The sequence below is a fragment of the Phoenix dactylifera genome, chromosome 1 (genome assembly GCF_051530095.1).
Source record: "Phoenix dactylifera cultivar Ajwa chromosome 1, Ajwa_hap1_PhDact_Kaust_v1.1, whole genome shotgun sequence".
In the NCBI taxonomy this organism is placed as follows: Eukaryota; Viridiplantae; Streptophyta; class Magnoliopsida; order Arecales; family Arecaceae; genus Phoenix; species Phoenix dactylifera.
The window spans coordinates 30,500,031-30,509,284 of NC_143190.1; the positions used below are offsets into that span (position 1 = coordinate 30,500,031).

The 9,254-nt window shown below is 38.1% G+C and overlaps 1 pseudogene across 2 annotated transcripts; it reads left to right on the forward strand.

Annotated features, from left to right (window-relative positions):
- Positions 1-286: 286 nt before the first annotated feature.
- On the forward strand, positions 287-8,938 carry LOC103697140 (pentatricopeptide repeat-containing protein At5g66520 pseudogene; annotated as a pseudogene). 2 transcript variants are annotated; one of them, XR_015986499.2, is made up of 3 exons: positions 287-548; positions 6,199-7,867; positions 8,710-8,938. The product of XR_015986499.2 is annotated as a pentatricopeptide repeat-containing protein At5g66520 pseudogene, transcript variant X2 (transcript). The 2 variants fall into 2 exon arrangements; XR_015986488.2 differs by having other exon boundaries at positions 315-548; positions 4,098-7,867.
- The last annotated feature ends 316 nt before the right edge of the window (positions 8,939-9,254 follow it).

Sequence of the window (9,254 nt, forward strand, 5' to 3'; positions counted from 1 at the left end):
ATAAAATTTTTATATTTTATGAAAAAAATTCATAGGGGTATGAAAAAGCTATTTTTCTGCTGGTTGAAAATTAATTTTTTTCTTTCAAAAATACTTTTAACCCATCAAAATTTATAGATAATTTTTTTATCAAAAATACAATTTTTTTAGGGAAAGTAGATACCAAATCTAATATAAACCACTTTCAAACGGTCAACTTCTTTTTCTCAACTAAACATATCAAAATTATTTTTTCAAACATCTTGTTTTTAAAAATTATTTTTTAAAAAAAATATTTCAGTAAATCGTGCTCCCCTTGTTCCGCTCCCCCCTCCGAACGGCCGCCAAGTTCACCGACTACAATGTGAGGGAGTACGCCAAGAGGAGAACGATCGATGGGTTCCGGGAAAGCCAGACGCTCTCGGAGCCCTCCTCGATTTCTTCGGCCTTCGCCGACGGGAGGAACCAGCTCGAGATCGCGAAGAGGCAGGCCGTGGTGTACTCTCTCTGCGCTCCAAAGGTTAAGAACGTGATGGAGATCAGGAGCGGATGAGGTAACTGATCAAAAGGTATAATTTTTGCCGCGGGGTTTTGTAGGGTTTTAGTGTTTCCGATGTTAAAAATGTTAATTTTTCGATTTTTAGTTGCGTTTGATGCGAATATTTGGTTGGATTTTTCTATCTTTGTTTTGGAAAACCGAATTTGGTGATACTAAATAGGTATAATTGTTCTTGATATTGATATTATGATAATGTGTTGAGATATATCTAGTTGATGGAATCATTCAACTGAATAAATTTATGTTTCATATCTTCTGTAAATTTAAATCTTCTCAACTTTATGAATTCCATTTCTTTGTGGTAAACTTTGTTCTTGCTGTTCCAAAATCTTTTGGGCCTTCTCTTTCAGCTGAAAAACAGGGCTGTAGGATGACCCAAAGAAAGTTCCTTGCTCATGTAATGCAGCTTTTATGCTTTTCCCAGATATCCAGCACCAGAACCTAATATGTGCAAAAAGGGTTACGAAATTATGTTGGTACTTTTCTGGATATAGTATCATGAATCCAACTCCCCTTTATTTTTTGGAAATGTAAATGAATAAATTTTATCATTAATAATGCCGTGACCTCTCCACCCCCCAACCCACCCAACAGATGCTTTGGCATTTAGTTCTATTAGCCGGAAGATATTTTATAACCTAGTGCTAGGTATAGCCGGCTCCTTCATGCTCATTGTATTTTTCATTTAAAGTTGGTCCAATGTTGAACCTAGTGGATGTTTCTGCACTGCATGTTAGACCATGTTGATAAAATTAGTCTTTTCCTCTCATGTAAATGGCGTATGGAAAGCAGACAGTCCTAAGAAACATTTTTTTTAACATGAGCCTGTTATATGGAAGTATGGACCAGTAAGTGGAGGTTTCTCTAATTGAATTGAAGTGAGAGATATTAAGTGAAGATATGCTTATGGGGGATGTTATCTGATAATTGCATGCCTTGGAGGCTTAAGTGAAGTTTTTCGAACAACTAAAATGTTTGTTCAACAATTAAAAGAGGCAACTGATAAATGTTACATAGATGGGAACATTGACATTGATGAGTTACAATTCTCAGAATCACAAGGTCAAAAATTTCAAGATTTAAGGAGGTTCCAGAGTTGCACCAATTGGTGGAAATTCCTATAGATGTATGAAATTCAAGACTTGTAGCAAAAGTTGGGGAATAAATTGTATTAAAGAGTTAGGAAAGAGGTGAAAATCACTTCTGGAATCAGAAAATATGATCTGAAAAAACTTGTTCTGACAGGATGCAGAACTTGATGGGGATGTGTGAAGAAGGCTTTGTGAAATTGCTCCTGATGAAGTGCTACAGCCAAAGGACCTGCCGGTTATACCCATCTGGTTGGTCCTTACTGGTCAAACCAAATATCTTTTAAGCACTCTTACTTGGGTTCTTCTATGGCCATTAGTTAGTTAATTTTGTTGTAGTATTTTCTGATTCAGTAGGACTTTTTTTTTCCCTTTTTTGGTACTTTAGATTTTTTTTTTCTGCATCAGTAGGTGCTTGGTAGGTGTCCCTATGTTCCTTATTGAGAGACCAGGAAGAGTCGAATCGTGGGGTGTTATTATAGCTGATAAATCCACTTAAAATAGCAGGTTTCAGCTGATTCATTTCTGTTTTATGAGTCCTAACAAGGTTCAAGGAGAGGAGTTCAAACAGGATTTGTGGGGGTGGGTTTAGTGATTGTTTGTACTTTCTTGTTTAGGATTCCTATTGGAAGAAGGAAGGTTGGCTGATTAGAACATATTATAAACAGAGTTAGGTGCCGTTTGGCATCACTTTCATTTTTTCTATTTTTAGAAATCAAAAATAAAAATTTTGTTTCTATTCTTTTCTATTTTTTTAAAAAAATATAAATATGTTTTGTATAAGTAATTACTTTTAAAAATATAAACATGGCAATGATGGTAGAAACGATGGTAGGAGATCTGAAGGTAATGGAAGTAGTGGTGGTTTTGGTGGTGGGGTCGGTGGTGGAGGTGGCAGTAATAACGATGGTATTGTTGCAGAGGCAGCAACAATAGTGATGTTGGTGGCAGTGGCCACGATGGTGGTGACAGAGACGCCAGTAATATGGTGATGGTGGTAGTGATATTTTCATTGACGACAATGGAGGTAGCAGTGGCTACGATGGTGGTGATGGAGACACCAGTAATATGGTGATGGAGTAGCAATATTTTCATTGACGACAATGGAGGTAGCAATGGCCACGATGGTGGTGATGGAGACACCAGTAATATGGTGATGGTGGCGGTGGCGGTGGCGGTGATGATGGTAGGTATGATAGAGGTGGTAGGGGTAGTGGAGGATAGAGGTGGCTGTGGTGGCTATAGCTATGGTGGTAGAGGCGGTGTCAATGATGGTAGTAAAAATATGATTTTCTTATTTTTGAAAATATTTAAAGTAATTTTTTTTATTTTTGGTAATAATAAGAAATAATTTTTAAAATAAAAAATAAAAATAATAGCATCAAATATATTTTTTGTCTCGATTTCTATCATTTATTTTAAAGATAGAAAACAAGAAAAAAGCGATGCCAAACAAGCCCTTAGTTGGTTATTTTTGGGCAAAAGTTTGTATGTGAGAAATATTTGAGAATAAAACTGGTCAACCATTCTTTCTTCCTTCACTTCTTCTCTATTTCCCTCTCTACTACTTATCAATCTCCTCAAAACTTTGCTATTTATTCCACTTCTTTACTGCTGCCCCAGCAGTTATCTACAAACAATGAGTTCAAATTTGAAACTGTTTTGTGCCAACTGCTGTAGAAACCTGCTAGGTTCACAGACATTCAGATCTAAAATCTGATTTGAATCAATTTCACTTGCTGATAAATTTGTGTAACATCTCGGTCATATTTGTTCAGCCGTGCTAGCTGATATGAATGCTCTGTGTGCTCCATTTTTAGATTCAATTTCTCCATGAGTTAAGAAGAGACTACATTTGTTGTGCTGCCACTATCAATGATAAGTTCACATAATTTTCCTCCGCAAGTAATTATCGTCTTGAATATGCTGGTCCTCCTCCCTCTCACCTTGTTTGCTGCTTCTGCTGCAAGTCATCTTTTTGAACAAGCAGATCTACAACAGGGGGATTTCTAGACCACTGATTTTCATCTTTATGGTCTTCATTTTTGTCCTTGATCTTTTGAGAACATGATTTTGTTGATCAGAAATGCACACTTGGATTTCAGCTGAAACATTAGGAATTACTAAGATATACATCTTTTGTCTTGGTTCTTCTGTTGCCTCTTTCCCCTTGATTAAATCCACAGTATATGTAATTTTCTCATGCGGTAATCTAGTTTTTTTTTTCCAAGTTGATTGAACCTAGAATCATGGTCTTGTAACTTCTTCTTGATCGAAACTGGAATCACAGTCTCAATTCTGTAAGTTGAAACCTGTTAGACTGGATGGCTCTCATACAAACTGATGTGCATCAGTTATGGACCTATGGTGAGATTTTCAATGGGGCATGATTATATTGATGAGGTTCTATATGATGTTATTCCAATGTCTGTAGCCTATATTTTGATAGGATGTTCCTGGTTGTATGACAGGAAGGTCCAACGTGATGCATATAACAACACCTACACCTTCATGTACAGCAAGAAACGACTGATCTTGCTTCCAAAGCAGCCTAAAGCAACACTAATACGAAAGATAGTGCTGGGTGAAGTTGATGGAATATTAGGACTGTATCCTCAATGGAAACCAATTGAACCTCTACTTAAGCTTGAACGCAAGCATACCTGCAATGAATGTGAATTGGTTCAGCCAAAGGACCTGAAAGGAGTAGCAGATTATAATCATCTCACCGGTCCTTGCTGGTCAAACAAAAGTTTTTTTTACATAGTCTTACTTGTGTTCTTTTGAGGCCACTAGTTTATTTTGTCAGTATTTTCTGATTGCATTAGGATTTTCTTTGCCGATTTTTTAGGGACTGTTTTAGAAGTTATTTTCAGTGTCAATTTAGGCTGCATTTGTGGGTGATTGTTATAGGTTGATAGCTGATAAGTCCACTTAAAATGAACAAGTTTTGGCTGATTCCTTTCTGTTTTAGGAGTACTAACTGGGCTCAATGAGAGCAAACTGACCAGAATTTGTGGGGCTCGGTTTTGTCATTATTTCTTCTTTAGTCTATTTCTTGTTTAGGAATCTTATTGGAAGAAGGAAGGCTAACTGATTGAAGCAGATTAAAAAGGGAGTTAGTCGGCTGTTTTTGGGACGCAATTTTTTACATGAAAATTATTTGAGAATAAAAGAAGCCGGCAGCCTCTCTTTCTTCCTCCACTTTCTTCTCCTCTATTTCCTTCTCAACCACTCATAAATCTCCTCAAACCTTTGCTATTTATTCATTATCCTACTTCGCTTCTAGCAGTTATCTACAAACGATCAGATCTGAGTTCATTTCTCAAACAGATTGCTGAAGAAACCTGTTGCGTGCACAGAAATTCAGATCTGAACCATTTGTCCTTGCTGATAAATCTGTATAATTCTTAATTTGGTGGTTTCATCGGAGAAGAACAAGAAAAAGAAGTAGGAGGAGAAATGGGGAGGAGGATTTTATGATTCTTATCCAAATGCTATTCATTTCTCTGGCAATTTTTTTTTTTCCAACTATGGAATGAGGCTTTTATAACCTGAACTAAGCTATTTAAGTTCCTGTGCATTCGTCAACAACTTTCTGCTTTTATAATTAGAAATAATGCACTTTTAGATTGGATATGATTGCCATTGGTTGAAGCCTTTCGATGATCTGTATCATTTAGATGAGACTAAAGATTGATGATCATTGGCTGTTTTGATGTTTATGCTAATCCTTGCTTAGCAAGTAGATCTGCTTTATCTCCTTTTACTTTTGCATTGGATGGAGAATTATTCCATATTTGATGTGAAGGGGGGAATTTTGTGATAGACCAGGAGAAGCAATTCGAGTTCTCTTTCAAATGACTGAATCTGGCCTGAGTAAGTTTGCAGCTGTATATTGGAAGGAAGGGGGTTTTGGTGGTTTGGTTTGCATGCTGGATGAGGATTGAATCTGGCGATTTTGTCATATTAAGTGAAAAAATCATTTGTAGGAAATTTGTAACAAGTTGAATGTTGAGAATGGAACATGGGATTTCATGAGGTAAATGGTGAACCAGTGTGCTGGTATCTCTGAAGGCCTCAAATCTCAATATGTTTTGCTTGAATGTTGAATTTTCAACAGGATCTCTTACTATTTTGAGGGTATCGGGGTGCTTAATAAGCAGTAAAGCATTAGTTCTCCGCGGGGTGGAGCACTAAGAAAGAGAAAGCGTTATCGCTATACGAAATGAAGCAGTGGCTATTTTGCTTCAGCATACATGCAATCGTGGACCAAGTGAAGTTTTCTGGGAAAAATTTAAAAGAGAAAGGGAGCAAAGCAACATGCCTTGTTTTTAATTGCAGAATCATCTCTCCAAGCAATGAACAAACAAGGAAGAACTAGAGCATATCTGAAAACCCCACTGTAATATCTTGACCTAGAATGCAGTGACAGATGCAGCTTCCTTTTCACTTTCTCTTTCCTTTTCATGTTATCTGATTGATTAGTTATGTGATCTAGTTACATGTCATACCATTTGGATGTTAAAGCAGCACCAGATCAGTGTTACAGCAAATAATTGGTTTTGGCAGGTTTTCCATCAGAAGGCATTTTGTTCTCATATCAATTCCTCATGTCAAGCAGTAGAAGAAGCCTTCTACTCCTAGAGCAATGCAAGACCATGAGACAACTGAAGCAAACCCATGCTCAGATCATCACAGGTGGTCTTGGCCAAGAAAGCTTTGCTCTCAGCCGGCTTTTGGCCTTTTGCTCCCACCCAATCCATGGAAACCTGTCCTATGCCCAACTTCTCTTCCAACACATCCAAAACCCAACTCTCTGCATCCGAAACACCATGATCAAAGCCTTCTTACACAAAGAAAATTACACCAGACCTTTGGAAATTTATCACAGTTTATTGCATGATGGCCTTTATCCCGACAACTATACCCTTCCTTACGTGCTGAAAGCATGCGCAAATCTTTGGGACATTAGAACTGGATCAGGAGTCCACACTCATGTCGTAAAGCTTGGATTTTGCGCTGATATATTTGTTAGCAACACACTGGTATCAATGTACATGTCCTGCGGCAACGCGCGAGTGGCGAGGGAAGTGTTCGATGGGAGTCCCCAACGAAATGCTGCGACATGGACTATAATGATTTCGGGATATTCCAAGCTGGGGGAAGTTGCAGCAGCTCGTCAGATCTTCAATGATGCACCGGGAAAGGATAGGGGGATATGGGGCTCCATGGTTTCTGGTTATGTTCAGAATAACTGCTTTAAGGAGGGGCTGTTGATGTTTCGGCTAATGCAAGCTGAAGGACTAGAGCCGGACGAAGGTGTGATAGTGAGTGCTCTTTGTGCTTGTGCGCAGCTTGGTGCAATCGATCTAGGATCATGGATTCATCGTTATTTGAATTTGGTTGGGTTGCCATTGAGCATTCGGTTGGGGACTGCTCTTATCGACATGTATGTGAAATGTGGGAACTTGGAGTTGGCTAAGAAGCTTTTTGATAGGATGCAGAAAAGAGACACTATATGCTGGAATGTGATGATTTTAGGGTTGGCAATGCATGGGGATGGAGAGGGTGCAGTCGAGTTTTTTCATAGCATGCAGAAGGAAGGGTTGAGACCGGATGATGCCACCTTTATTGCGATATTGGCTGCTTGTAGTCATGCAGGTTTGGTGGAAGAAGGTTTAAATCTTTTTAATAGAATGAAGACTTCATACTACATTGAGCCTAGAAGTGAGCATTATGGGTGTGTAGTAGACTTTCTTGGTCGAGCTGGGCGCTTTGAAGAGGCTAAGGAAATTATTGAAAGGATACCCAGTTTGAGCAGTCCGACAGAGAGAGCAGTTGCTTGGAGGGCACTGTTGAGTGCTTGCTGGAATCATGGGGAAACCAAATTGGCTGAAATGGCGGCTGAACATCTTTTACAGTTGGAAGTCCATAGTGGAGTCTATGTTCTGCTCTCAAATATTTACGAGAATTATGGAAAGAATGATTATGCCAGAAGATTAAGAAAATCTATGAAGGATGGAGGAGTGCCTAAATCGCCAGGCTGCAGCTCAATAGAACTCGGTGGATGTGTTCATGAGTTTGTTGCAGGTGAGCAAATGCACCCGCAAATGGAAGAAGTACACAGGGTACTGGAGAGACTGAATGACCAGCAGACATGTCCAGATTGCTGAAAGCTGAATGGCAATGTTCATGAAACCTATTGATTAAACGAGTATTCTCTAATCACAGAGATTAGGTAAATTTGCATGTCATTTAAATTTACATGCTAGACTGCATAAATTATGACATGTTCTCCATTAATACAATACATTTGATCACAAAAAATGACTTTATAGTTTCTATAAAGTTCAAATCTTTGAAATAATAGCTTTGAATAACCTTTCCAGGATAGACGACTGGATATCCAAACAATACAACTTTGTTCCCTGGACATCTTATTGCAATTTTGTCATTTTTCTATTATCTTTCATGGTCCTATACAAGATTTTTCTGCTTTGAAGGCATTTTGCTGTAATACAATACAATATTAAGTGGAAGTTTATAAATTGTAGCCAAATAAAAATCTCTTTCTGTGACATATAATTATCTGGTTCTTTTACATTTCATTTTTTGAATAGAAAATTTGATGTCATGTGGTGCAAATAAAGGATCCTTTCTTTGTCGATATTCTGATTTGCTGTTTCATGTGTCACATCTTCCATGCCATCCCTCTTGACTATGGTTTGAATGCTCTAAATATTCTTGGTAAAGATTCTTCTGCCATGTTTTAGTATGTTCTTGTGGTTGTAGTAGGATCCTTTGCATTCTCGAGATATTCAGAGATAAAAAAATTTCAGGTACATTTATGAATTCCCTTGAAGTTTGAAGTGGGTCTTTTCTGTGATGCAGTTTGAAGATTTATTTAAAGATAATTATATTTAAGGTATTAAAGAGCTCATTTTAGAAATCATGCATTGGAAATTTAGGATGTTAGATCTGATGATGATAAGAAGGATTGCACTTTTGGTATATTGTTTTCTATAATTTATTATGACGCTCTTATCAGATGCCTTAGCAATCTACACTTTTATTTTGTAGGGATTATGTTGGAAAGCTATGTTTACATGGAAAAGAATCCGCAGTTTATGTCGAAATGCTGCATTCCAGTGTCTTCAGTCTCACACTGCTCCCATGTTGAAACACAGCATATCTGAAAACTTTTTTCCTTGTCTCTTCGCAAAAGGAAAATACATACCGTGTTGAGGGGTTCATTGATAATCTTTTGGTGCCAAGGAGCTCAGGAAGATGATTTTTTTTTTTTTTTGGGGGGGTGGGGGTGGGGGGGGGGGGGGGGGGGGGGGGGGGGGGGGGGGTTTAAAGGAGCTTCGGAAGATTGTGACTTGGATGGACCTCCAAAAATTCTGCAGGTTTTGATGTGCCGGCCAATGTCTACCAGATATGAAGGTGAACCTTGGAAATTTTGGTCCCAGTTGATGACTTAAAGCGCATCTATAAAGCAAACCATCCATGAATGTCATGTCAACTAGTCTCCAATCATGGTAACAAACTTGATAAACAAATTGTCTTTTTTTTTTTTTTTGGGTGAAGGGGGATACTAGTTGCCTCTGCACCTACTGGATTAA